The sequence below is a fragment of the Dipodomys spectabilis genome, unplaced genomic scaffold (assembly GCF_019054845.1).
Source record: "Dipodomys spectabilis isolate Male_0828 unplaced genomic scaffold, ASM1905484v1 ptg000002l, whole genome shotgun sequence".
Taxonomy (NCBI): domain Eukaryota; kingdom Metazoa; phylum Chordata; class Mammalia; order Rodentia; family Heteromyidae; genus Dipodomys; species Dipodomys spectabilis.
Window position 1 is genome coordinate 27,023,830 of NW_024870679.1, and position 8,687 is coordinate 27,032,516.

The 8,687-nt window shown below is 38.2% G+C and overlaps 1 pseudogene; it reads right to left on the bottom strand.

The window, feature by feature from the left end:
- Positions 1-3,854: 3,854 nt before the first annotated feature.
- Positions 3,855-5,157, bottom strand: LOC122106913 (annotated as a pseudogene).
- Between the last annotated feature and the right edge of the window lie 3,530 nt (positions 5,158-8,687).

Here is an 8,687-nt window from a genome sequence, read left to right on the forward strand (position 1 = left end):
TAAAGAGAAACCAGGACAAGTTTTGCCAGCTCAGACCAGAGCCACACTTGCAAAGGTAGCCAAATCAGTCAGGAAGTTAGCGTGGAAATGGAGTTTTCACCATAGCTGCATTTGCCGACACTGTGAACCAGTCTTGCCAAGTCTTCGGTCACACATTTAAGCTCTTGAAAACTTAGATGCCTTTGGGATTCTAAAATGCCACTCATATACTGTCTGCCTGTTATTTGGGACCACTAAGTAGATGCTACAGCAAATATTTCACAATTATCTTAATGGTGATAGACTTTAGAATTTGGAAGGAATAGCTACAGATAATTTTCTCTAAAAGACTTAGTTGGACTATTATAATCTGTTTCTGGTTACAGTCGTGTTAGTCAAACATGCATAGCTTATAAAATCTCAGAAAGAGCCACAAATAAAATAACAAGAGTGGGGAAAAAAACATAATAGAGTTCTTTATTCCCAAATTTTTTCATCGAAAGCAGCTGCAAAAACATAACAGCTCTTATTATTGGTCTCTCTTGGGATAAAAGTCTATGTAATTATTCTGTTAGAAATGCCTTTCCATTCTACAAGAAGAGCCACTAATAACAAATAATCAGAAAACATACCAATGATATGGGTGCCTATCTGGACATTCAGAGGTCTGGGCAAAGCAGATAACTGACCAGGATAACTTTCCCAGTCTTTCCTAGCAAAGTGGGTTGCTTAAAAGTTCCTGCTTTGGCCTAGTAGTTTGATTTTGTTGATCAATCTGTTAAGAAACTATCAGCAAGTAAAGAAAGGGAAAGAGGAAATGCTTTGGGATAAAGGAAGGATTTTTGAAATGTAAGATTTTATCTTAACTGGTTGTTCCAAAATTAGATTAAGACACATTTTAGTTTGTTCAAGAAAGTAACAGACGGTATGAGTAATTAATTTTTTCAATGTCTCTTAATAGTCACTTTATGTAAATACATCTTATATTCTTCAAATTAGATTATGAACCTGAGTTCAGCTAATTGGAGCAGAGGGACAGGGCTTGCTTCATGAGGGATAAATGGGGGAGCAGCGATTTTTGGCTGATGGGGCACCCTTCTGCAGAAGTGAACTTTGTCTTGCTCAGACAATTTTTTTGTGATTGCTATTGTAACTAGTGGTTCATGGAGAACCTATTTATAAAAGATCACATGCAAGGTGAGCTGTGGAGATGTCACTTCTGCAAGTTCCACTATGATAGAAAAGGTACCAGAGAAAGGTCTGCAGCCACTTTAAGAGATACATGCATTCATTTACCATAGCTAAGATATGGAACCAACCCAGTTGTCCCTCAGTAGATGAATGGATCAAGAACATGTGGTATATATACACAATGGAATTCTATGCCTCCATCAGAAAGAATGACATTGCCCCATTTGTTAGGAAATGGAAAGACTTAGAAAAAATTATATAAAGTGAATTAAGCCAGGGCCAAAGAAACATAGGTCCCATGGTTTCCCTTATTTGCAATAGCTAGTATATGTCTGAGACAAGCAGATAAGTTGATGCTAGGGAAATGAACCTCAAGATAAGTATTCAAATGTTTTTTCTTTCATGTGATTGTTTCTAACATATTTATAAGATGATTTCTTTGTTTCTTTGTATGTCCCTCACCCGCGGTATAACCCCTGCTTTCACTGTATTTGATGTTGGTATAATTTGTGGAGGGGAAGGGAAAAAACAAATCATTTAACTAGGGATACAGATGTACAAGTTGTTATGTCGAAAAACAAGCTTTACAACTTTGGTTGGAGGGTGGGAGGACCAGGTGAGGGGGAGGCATGTGAAGGAATGGGAAGGGAAAACAAAGGAGGAGGCAACAATGCTTAATAAGAAATGTACTCATTATCTTGCACACGTAATTGTAACCCCTCTGTACGGTATTTTCACAATTTTTAAAAAAAAGAGATACATGCATTAGATACAGCTTTGCCATTTATTCCGTTGAGAAACATTTCTTGAATATCTACTGCATGAGACATGCCTCCCGGATTTAATGGATTGTGGCATAAAGGAGAAGTAAATAGATTAATTACAATGATCTATATTATCTCTAAACCAGGGTTTCTCAATGGGGAAGTACTGATTTGGGGAACCAGGCATAAGAATAGAAAACCCAATACAATATGTTCAGTAAGTTAACATAGGAATCTAGAGGAAAAGGAGATTGATTTCTGCTATGAGAATAAAAGGAGACTCTATAGAAAAGATAATATTTGCTCTGAAACATCCAGGCTTAACTCAAATATACTCCTATGAAGCCCTCACAATCCTTACTGGGAAATATTTCTCAGAGTCATTCTTTCCAACTCTAGGCAGTTTTGTCATTAATAAATAGCTACCTGTGTTTTGTGGTAGGTAAAAGTTCCTTGAGAACCGGAGTGTGTCATTGTGCTATTCGCATGCCTCACCCCATTGATGCCCAGCACAACTTATCATCACAGTACATCTAATAGCTGCTGAGGAAGCATTTCAGATCTAATCCAACCTGCCAAAAAAGTGAGACTGTTGAACTAAATATTGGTATTACTGTGGAATTCTGTAGGGCAGCCCTTGTATCTAGCCCTCAATAGCTTATACTCTATATGTGAAAGTAAGAGCACGATCTCCAGGAATTATAATTGAGAAGCAAACAGCTGTCATGCCCTTTAATACTCCAGAAAGTTCCCCCTGCTTCTCTTCTTTTTTTCCACATTGATAAGACCAACCATTTATTTAACTTGGGGTAACATAGCATGGACAGGTGGGAGAATAAAACAACAAATGAGATAGAGTAGTTGTTGGTAGTTACATTCACAAAGATTTAAGACAAACTACTTTTAGATTTAACAAAGATGCAAGGAAAGCACTTTTGTATACTACTGACAACAGAGAAAGGCATATGACTGAGAAAACATATACTTTGGGAAATCTATCACATCAAGAAAACAATGGTATAAAGTGATTTTTAATCAGTACTGTATGGGCAATGAACAAATGTATTCTGAATGTCAACAGGGCAATAGCTATGTACATTACATACTGTATACCCAAAGTATGTGATGTATAAACACAGAAAGGCCTACACGTTGGAAGGAATATTGCTGTGTACTGAATGGACCCATTGAAAACTCTCCACAGCAACTCATATATATGGATGTTTATAGAGGGCAGGGGAGATAGATGTATCTAATCTGTCAATATCTTTTAAGCAGATGTGGTTCAGAAAGGTTGGGCAAATTAACTTTTTTGTTTTGAACATCCTGTTTTATTTTCCTAACCAATGAACAAAAACAAATACATAAAATGAAAACTGGACTTTTAAAATGAGAAAGTAAAGAAAAAGATAAATTGATAGCTCCAGAAAGTGGTAAAAACAGAAGCAGAGCAGCAAGTACCTGAAGAAACAACACGAGAAAGCTAGGTCACGAGATGGCGCAGGCTTTGACTGAAGAACAGAACTAGGTAAGAAGTTCTGTAAAATGACTTAGCTCCCAGGAAGTTATGTCCTATGGAACTATCCATTTTATGTATCTTACCATATCAAAAGGAAAATCCAGGTACATTAAAAACAGTCAAGTATATAAGCATGTAAGTGACAATCATCTACATCAGTTGGAGTCCCTGGTAACCTGAAAGCAGCTTAAAAACAAAAAAGATTTTTTAAAAAGACCTTTTAGTATGACTTACAGGTTACTCCAGAATAGGAAGTAATGACCTTTAGATGAGTTAAAATATTAAAAGCAAAAATAGCCACAACCTTCATTAAACACCAAGTAAATGTAGTATAATATATACAGGTGACATATGATGCCAATTTTATTTGCAGATATTGTTATAGTACTCATCTCAAGTGTACAAGTTATACCTTTGTCACAGCCTTGGCTAAGTCTTGAAGTTGTGCAGAATTCAGCTGTGGTAGAATGCTGATGTTAGCATGCCTAGATGTAGCATACTTATTCTTGATAGTCATGTGCTTTGTAAGCCCCCAATTCACCATGACTCCACTCTTAGCCAGGTGCTGCATAACAGGAAGAAGAGATTCCTCAGTGGAAGACAGGTAATGCTGTAGAGTTGGTGTCCATTCGCCATTATCAAGAATTTTCAATGCTAAGCAAAAAGCTCCCGCTGCAATTTGAGAAGGAGGAATGTGCACCATTGAGTAGTCCAGCATAGTTCCATCAGGTATTTGGCCAGTGTATGCTGTTCAACAGCAACCTCTCCAATTTTTGATGCTCTACCAAAGAAGTGCAGGGGTAGAGGGCGGCCCAGACCAAAGTGCAAAGCTCTTAGAATCCTTATTTCCACCTGTCTGATTTGGTGCTTAGTATAAGTATTGTTAGTCACAAAAGCAAGTCACCAATTTCTGGAGGATACTTTTCTTCATATTTGCTTGCAATAAACATGGCAGTGACACCAACCAGCTGCAGCATTTTCTTGGGCACACAATTCTTCTGCATGAATCTACCAATAACGGAAACAGTCATGTACATGGTCTCTTACAGCAATCAGAATTTCATCTGAACCTGCACTAGTCAGTCAATGAGGATGGCTCTAATGAGTTCCCGACGTAGCAGGTATTTTGGTCTGACAGACTGCTCTTCCTCAAGTTGTCCCAGATAAGCATAAATATCTTTCACATATTCACTACAAAGATTTGGATCAACTACATCTTCTGCATCCACATCATTCACTGCAAGTGTTACATCAGAGAAAGCCTGGCACAAATACTCTTCAGCAGGGGCACATCCAGATGTTTCCATTGGGCTTGGAGAGGGAGTATCAACCAAAATAGGTTCTGGGGAAAGTTTTTCTTCCTTTATAGGCTCAGGTTCAGGTTCAGGTTCAGGCTCAGGTTCAGGCTCCGCTCTGGCTCAGACTTCTACTCTATCTCTCACACACTCACAGGGCTTTGCCAGCAGTTTTGGTAGCTTTTTAGCATCTTTTCCAGTAGCCGAAGCTTTTGCTACCTTTTTCAGAGGCACTCTGGCCTGTAGCTGTTCACTTTTTATTACCAATATCTCCAAGAGCAGTTCTTGGTCTCAGCCCAGGTTTAGAAGCTGCTGCAGTGGGCACAGGCACAGGCTTTGCACCTGCCATGGTGATCTTGACCTTATTTTCAGCATTAATTTTCATGTTCCTGGTGACCCAGAACGCCATGGTTCCTCTTCACCAGGGAGTTGCTCAGCGGGCAGGAGCAGTACATGGAGCCTCACAGACCAACAGCCGTTCCTTGCCAGCACCGGTTTCTTTTTCTTTTTATCTTGTACTGCAGAAGAGAAGTAACAGTGTGTCTGGGTGCGAAATGTTGGTTATTCTGCCCATTTTCTTCCTCTTGAGAGCAATGCTTGTCTAAACAGCATTACCAGGGAATGGCTAGGAATCCTGACTAACTTCAAATCAATTTCTAGAGAATTTGAGTCACACCCTAATCTACTTCTTCCACTAATCTTTGTTAAATAAAGACAGTCCTTTTCATTCTATCTCCTCTTAGAATGTCAATACAGCAGAAACAGGAACTTGTGCTCTAGAGCAATCCCTGCTAGGCATTACGCAGCCGACGAACATTTAATGATTTCTTGAAGTAATTTGTTCAGACTCAGATCAAGAAAGAGTATGTCTCTTATTAGTCCCCACGAGAGATCCTCAAACTACCTCAAATAGCTATTAGATAAATGTTTGCTAAGTAAGGGAATGAATGACTCTCTCACAACTTAGTGTATTTTCAAAAATCTCAACCATGCATAGTGGCGCATGCCTGTAATCCCACATACTGTGGAGTCAGAAATCAGGAATATCCTAGTCTGAGGACAATCTGAAGCAAAAATGTGGACTTCATTTTTACAAACAAGCCAAGATGGAAGTCCAACTCTGTTATCTCAGCTACTTGGAAGGCATAAGTAGGTTAAGTGGTATAAGGCATAAGTAGGTCTAAAGCCAGACTCCTGAACAAAAGCATGAGACTCTACCCAAAAAAATGACTAAAGAAAAAGGAGATAAGGAATGTGGTTTGAGTGGTAAAACATCTGCCTAAAAGGTTTTAGGCTCTGAGTTTAAACCCCAGTATGACAAAAAACAAATCTTTATAGTGATATTTACTTTTGTGTGTTTGTGTGCTGGTCCTGAGGCTTGAACTCGGGGCCTGGGCACTTGAACCATAGCTCCACTTCTGGCTTTTTTGGTGCATAATTAGAGATGAGTCCCATGGATATTCCTACCTGGGCTGGCTTTGAAATGAGGTCCTCAGGTCTCAGCTTCCTAAGTATCTAAGATCATAGGCATGAGCCACCAACATCTGACTGTTCATGACATTTAAAAAGATATACGGGTTAAGACATAAACTTTCTATACTGTAACACCATAGTTTTATTCAGCTATAGATTGCACTGAACCTTGTCTGTTAACGTAGCTCTGTACTAGGTACTTATTGCTAAAAGTGTAATTAAATACTCAGCTCCTACTCTAGTTTTTGATTTGTGGAATAGGTTTGGCCAAAAACACTTGTTCTCCTTCCAGCCAATCAGACATATCCTCATGCGCTGCCATAGTATAATCTATCCAGAGGGAAATAATGCATGTGCTTTTCACCAATAAGAACCTCAATTCTCTAATGAGATTCTAAGCTCACATATTCCATTTTAAATATAAGTTACTGGAAAATAGGAACATGCACTCCTAGGACCTGAACTTTAGTAAATAACGATGTGAAACAGCCTTGTCATCTTGTTATCGTTCTGCTTTTGTACACTTTATTTAAGGCAAAAGATCAGAGAAATGGAGACAGAAGGCAATTACTTGTTCTTCTTTTGTCATTTTGGCATATTAATACCAAAATAAATATCCAAAAATTAATTTATTTTATAAAAAGTTTTAAGATATTCAGTATCCTTTACTTTTAGACAATTCATCTATATTCATATATATATATATATATATATATATATATCTTAGTGACATTCACATAATTTTATATGTAGACTAATAAGCCCTTTCTTCATGTGAGCAAGAACTCTGATACAAATAACAAATGCTCCCTAACTTCTTTATAAATTCAAAACTGTCAGATAAAAGATAAAAAAATACATGGAAGTGTGCTAGACAGATCTACATATTACTGTACAACTACCTATCTAATTCAATAAATTATCCTAATAGAAACACATGGAATAACATGGTATTTCCATTTGCTGTTTCCCCACAATAACATATTTGAAATCAATCATTTTGCCTCAACATTGTAGCCCAAATACATTTACCATGTCTGAAATTTATTTAAATTTCAAGGAAGTTCGTTGCAAGTGATAAAAAGCAAGAAATAATACAGTTGATCATATGAATTACATAAGTATAAAAAATGGACACAGAATAATAAACTGGAGGAAACAAAATTGAATTCGTGAATTAGTCAAAGAAGAAAGCCCAGGAAGAAAGAATGGACAACATGACAGCTTCTAGCACAATGAGTCCACTGAAATTAGCTAGAGAGGAATCTTTCTTCTCCATATCTCTGTCTTTATACTCTGTAACAGCAAAAGCAGTAGCACTCCTTAGGAATGGAAAGATTAATCAGACTTTAGCAAGAAGCATTTGTGGAAGCAGTAGTGTCCACAGAAAAAGCAGAATTCATCCATTCCTCTTTAATAAATATGGAGTAGAGCTGCAATGGTTTCTGGAACCAAGCTTTGGTGGAATAGCCGGTCTATTTCTCATCTCTTGGAACACCTGCTTGAGAAAACTCAAGCATCCCAATGGAAGGCCCAAGGCCCATTCTTCTGATGGAAAAGCCCAAAGACCTCAATCTTGTTTCAACACCAGCACCAACTTACTAGCTAAGTAGAGCCATCTTGGAAGTCACCCATCAGACCCATTCAAGCTACCAGATGACATCATGTGGAACAGAGACCCAATATTCCCATCAGGTCCTACCCAAATTGCAGATTTGTGAGCAAAATGAGCAGTATTGTCTTAAGCCACAATGTTTTGTTGTGGTTTATTACACAACAGAAAGTAATTGGAACAGCTTGCTAGCAGAATGAGCACATGTCTCATTAGAGCAGCATTTCTGAAAGCAGGTGAAGGTTGAGACATGTCAGCATCTAGATAAGGGAAGAAACGTTGCCTAGCATCTAGCTATCTTCCTTTAAGATCCTGTCCCACAATCTTTTGTTTTGATATTGTGAAAGAAAAATGAACAAAAAAGCCAGCCTTCAGCCAGAACCTTCTGTTCTTGATTACATGTGGTTCATTGACTCATAGAGTTTTCTGAGACCTTGAAACATTAGAAATGATGACAAAGAAAAGAACAGAAGAGAGGCTGGTGTGCACCGTCAATTTGTTCTTGAGATGCCTGTTTACCATTTGTAGCTACAGCTGACACAAAAGTCTAACTTCAGGAGGTGATATCCTTTAGAGGATATTTAAACAGACTTGTTTTGTTCCCAAATAACTAATCAAAGAGATTTCTATTTGCAGCTTTCTAGACATTCATGCATGGCCCACTTTGCTTTCTGTATCAATTATCAATTTGGAAATCCACAGGAGGCCTGGTAACTTCATTCAACTGCTTGGTTGGCCCATGCATGTAGAAACTCATACCTCCCTGCCACAGTCATGCAGCACCACATGCTTTCTCTGCCATGGCATTTCCCCATGTGCCCTGTAATGTGTACTTGTCTGTCTTCCATATTGGC